Genomic DNA, 5,000 nt, shown 5'->3' on the forward strand with positions numbered 1-5,000 from the left:
CTCAGTTCAGCATTTTGCAATTATGGATTCTTGTCTTTCAACTTTGTCATAATCCAAAAGTTTTAGGAAATCAAGTTTGTTATAATAAGCAATAAATTTTGAATTCTGAAGTCTTGGCAATTTTGTCACTCGCGTACAACTCTGTCAGAGATATTATAGGATTCTTCTGCCCCACCTGAACATCTGTCAAACAGCATATTATAAATATTTTATTGAGCTATATACTGTTGATGTGAGTGTGATAAAAAATGCAATTGCCTTACCATGTGTGATTAACCTATACGAGAGAAAACAGTAAACTACCAGCGATTATTACCAAGTTAATAGAATATCAAGTCTCCAAAGTGTATAGGGCACCAACTGTGTAAAAGTTAAAGTTTGATCGGTGTCTAATTCTATATCAATGTAGCCAGGTTGCGGGGTTTAAAATATCTGAGTGAGAATAAGAGTTCTTGATTCAGAAGCCTCATCATCTTAAAACAATCACTAATAAGCCTTTTCCCCTCCAGGTCATGCATTAGGCCTATGTAATAATTCGTCCACAAATAATTCAACTGTTGCATATCTGTTAGTGTTACATTTTAATTCCCATATACTGATTTGCCACGAAACCTATAGGATTTGTTTGGTTTTAATATATCTTACGCAGAGACTTTTTCTTTTTTTTATGATTTTATGTCTACTTCATTGTTGTATCATACAGGGTTCAAGGAACAAATCCAAAGCTTTCTTGTCTTGATTCTAAGTTAGTCTTAACTGTCTGAATCTAACTGTTCGGCAACTTACTAACTACACAAGTATAAGTATGTATGTATGTGCATGTGTGCTCGCGTGCGAGCATGTACAGTATATACGTAAAATCCGAGCCCGCGGTGACGTGTATACACCAAATCACGAACGAGAAATATCACGAACTTAAAAAGAGCCGAGCCCACGCGGGCTGGAAAACAAAGCCAACCTTTCACGGGCGCAAAGCGCAGACAGAATCGGATACTGTTATTCTGTTTATTCGGAAATAGCTCTGAGGTCGAGAGCACATTTCAATTGGACATAAGAGCTCGGCTGTAACCTCATCCTTTGCTCATCCAAGCCTTTGGTAAACAAGATATTACACCGCCAGTATCATTACCACTGATTTAAATAAAGGACATCAAAAGGTCAGACTCCCCCCCGGCTTTTTTATGGGGGGGAGGGGGCTGAGGGGGGTTGGGGGTAGTAGCTGGATGGAGGTCCCGGGGTCGGGGGAAAGTATAGAATGGACAGACGTGCGCCGGTTCTATCATACGTTTGTACGGATGGTGATTTAAATATATTTTAATATTTTAAATATACTTTCATATCCACGCAGTGTAATTGCAGACATGACCATTACGCAAATTTCGTATTAGTTTCTTTCTCTTGCTCTCGATGATAACTTACTAAAAAAAAAAGCATCCAAAATAAGAGTATGATGCTTCACGCCTATTTTTACTTCTATAATTCTCATTAATCTGTACGTTTCTATTTTTACCAGTTATTCTACCCCTCATAGTTGCCGTTCCACCCGCCCCACACGTCATCCGCACAGCCTCACATCTCTTCCGGCCCTTTTGTCTACTAATTACTAGTGGATCCATTTACATTCTATTACGCCGTAAAGCCTTAGATAGCTTACATTCACCGTATTGATACCTTGTAACTACAGAGTAACATAAATGACCCACTCTTAATTCAACTTTGTACCTTACTCTGATATGGTTAAGTGGAAAGAACTTTACGAAGGGCCGATGGTAACAAGAAAGAAGGCGAGAGTGAAAAATCAGGAGAGAGAGAGAGAGAGAGAGAGAGAGAGAGAGAGAGAGAGAGAGAGAGAGAGAGAGAGAGAGAGAGAGAGATAAAAGCATATATCATTATTCTTCATTTTCCGTCTCAGTTGAAAAACATCACAAAGAAGCTGTGGGGATATGAAAGAAACGGAAGGAGAATATGAGAGAGAGAGAGAGAGAGAGAGAGAGAGAGAGATAACAGCGTATGTCATAATTCCTCATTTTCCGTCTCAGTTAAAAAACATCACAAAGAAGCTGCGGGGATAAGAAAGAAACGGAAGGAGAATATGAGAGAGAGAGAGAGAGAGAGAGAGAGAGAGAGAGAGAGAGAGAGAGAGAGAGATAATCGTATAAGTCTTCATTTTCCGTCCCTGTTAAAAACATCAACAGGGCAGTCTTCCAACCCATCTCTTTCCCACGTATTTGAACATGTCATCACCCCCACCACACCCACACCCACACCCACACCCATACCCATACCCACCCACACCCACAGTCCAGGTATACCTAGACCATGCCCACACCACCCACCTCCCCGACCCCCTTTATAAAACCATCACGGGGGACAGATAGACTCGGGGAGGCCCACAAGCAGTAATTTCATAATGGGCCACCTATTGTCGCTACAGCTACAGCGCATATATTATTTAGCCGTCGGCCCGGAGGAAATGTGGCATGTGTCGCTCTCGATCTGCTTTGGCGATCTCACAGATGATCTCTCCCGCGCTCTGGCCATTTTGAAAGATTCATCTCGCCTGGACGACCTCGGGGGCTGCTCGTCATCTGAAGCCTGGCAGCAGGTTCGCTCGTGTAGGCGAATTTCCGAGACGTGTTCTTTGTACAGATTTCTACAGCTTTCTCTTGTGTTTTTCTCTGAAACTTGCTTGTGTGTGTTTCTAAGTCTACACTATCATATAAATTTCTAATATTTTTTCACAAGAATTTCTAAAGTGGCTCCTATGTGTTTTTGGCACTGACATTTTTAGTTTTCTGTAAAAGAAGACTATTGTGCCGGCTTTGTGTGTCCGTTCGCCCTCAGATCTTAAAAACTACTGAGGCTAGAGGGCTGCAAATTGGTATGTTGATCACCCACCCTCAAACCATCAAACATACCAAATTGCAGCCCTCTAGCCTTAGTACATTTTATTTTGTTTAAGGTTAAAGTTAGCCATAATCGTGCATCTTGCAACGATATAGGACAGCCATCACCGGGCCGTGGTTAAAGATTCACGGGCCGAGGCTCATATAGCATTATACCGAGGCCACCGAAAGATAGATCTATTTTCGGTGGCTTGATTATACGCTGTACAGAAAACTCGATTGCGCTGAAGAAACTTCGGCGCATTTTTTACTTTATATACATTACTTTATATACATTTATAAGATTTTTTTTTATTCCTCCTCGGCCTCTCCTTTTCCGTACTGATTCATGCGACCTTCTAAACTTTCATCTTAGGTCAAGAACCTAGGCTTGCATATGTAACGCTTTCGCTGCATGCGACTTCCTGGACCCTAACTTTTATTAATTTTCTCATATGTCTTTCTTAGGCTGTGCTTTCATAAAGAAACTTCTTAAACTTTCGTATATCTTACTCCGCCTTTACTTTGTATATATGTAAGAAATAAAATACACTGAAAGAAGGAATTTTCATGATTTGTTAAGTTTAGTAGATTCAGTGTACAACCAAATATCTGAAATATTCTCTAGTGTCTCTACAAGTCTGGACTTACATTTACTGTACAGGAGAGAATATGATAAAAAAAGTTAAAAATTTTGTTGTAGAATTCAATTGTCTCTTTTGCATATCTTACCGAAGAGAGAGAGAGAGAGAGAGAGAGAGAGAGAGAGAGAGAGAGAGAGAGAGAGAGAGAGAGAGAGAGAGAGAGAGACACCCGTTGACAATATAAAATTTTACCATTTCAAGCTTGGCCTGATTCATAGTTACAAGTGAGTTGGTCATCAAGAAGGGAGCACAAAAGGGATGATTAAGCACTCTCTAACGTTTAGCAGAGTCTTATTCTCCGACGTACTTGACTTGTATAAAACCAGCAGGTAAAATTTCACTCCTATAGAAACTTCTTCATGAATAATATGAATATGATGATAAAACCAAATGAATCAACCTTTACGTCATCTCTTGTCTTGACAGAAAGGAGTGCGGAGGAAAGTAGGTTTTTTTTTTTTTTTTTTTTTTTAAGCAAGGCAGAAGCATACACAAATCTGGAAACACGGCATTCAGTTGCCTTAATTTATCTCGGCAAGAATTCATTTCTCGTTACAGTGTGGTTCCGATTCCATAATAAACTGTAGGTCCCGACGCTAGGTAACCAACTGGTTCTTAGCCACGTAAAATAAATCTAATCCTTCGGGCCAGCCCTAGGAGAGCTGTTAATCAGCTCAGTGGTCTGGTTAAACTGAGGTATACTTAACTTCTTCGGCAAAATGAACTGAACGAAGGAAAAACTTAAAAATATATCAGTAACCTGATATATTTATCGTCATCATCATCATCACAGAGAAGGAGAACAGCCTGATTTGGAACCACAAAATTGGTACAAATTTGAGTCTAATGGCTTCAATCATTTATACCATGGTACACCAACTAGAAGAAGTCATTTAAGTAGACTGTGACTCGGTCTTCTATATTTAACAAAAATGACTGACCACCCTTAAAAGTACAGACACACGCACACGGGAACGTTGTAGTAAGAGAGAGAGCGCTCTGCCATTATGCGAGACACGCCCTCTCCTCCGAAGAGTTCTCGACGCGTTTCCCTGGCGCTTGTATTATCTTCATCGTCCATTCCTTTCCCTCTTGTGCATCAACTCCGACATAAAACACCTCTTTTATGCCTTTATGTGGCTTTTATCTCGGCAGTGACGTGCTCTCGGTTAATGCAAGAAATTTGCATATAATCATAACCTAAATCACAATGGTCTCCTATTCACACTTCATTGGCCCCGCGTGTAAATCTCATTTTCTGGCCTGCTCTCTCTCTCTCTCTCTCTCTCTCTCTCTCTCTCTCTCTCTTCACACACACACACACACAGATACATACGCCAAGATGCGAGCACGGAAGCGCGTCATTATAGAAACGTTGCTCTCAGATGTGACACATCTTTACCTTTATTTTAAACGGAGACCAACACCTAAATACTGAATTCTTAAGCGGTAAATAAAAATGGTACAAAAA

This window comes from Macrobrachium rosenbergii, chromosome 44 (assembly GCF_040412425.1).
Source record: "Macrobrachium rosenbergii isolate ZJJX-2024 chromosome 44, ASM4041242v1, whole genome shotgun sequence".
NCBI classification, from domain to species: domain Eukaryota; kingdom Metazoa; phylum Arthropoda; class Malacostraca; order Decapoda; family Palaemonidae; genus Macrobrachium; species Macrobrachium rosenbergii.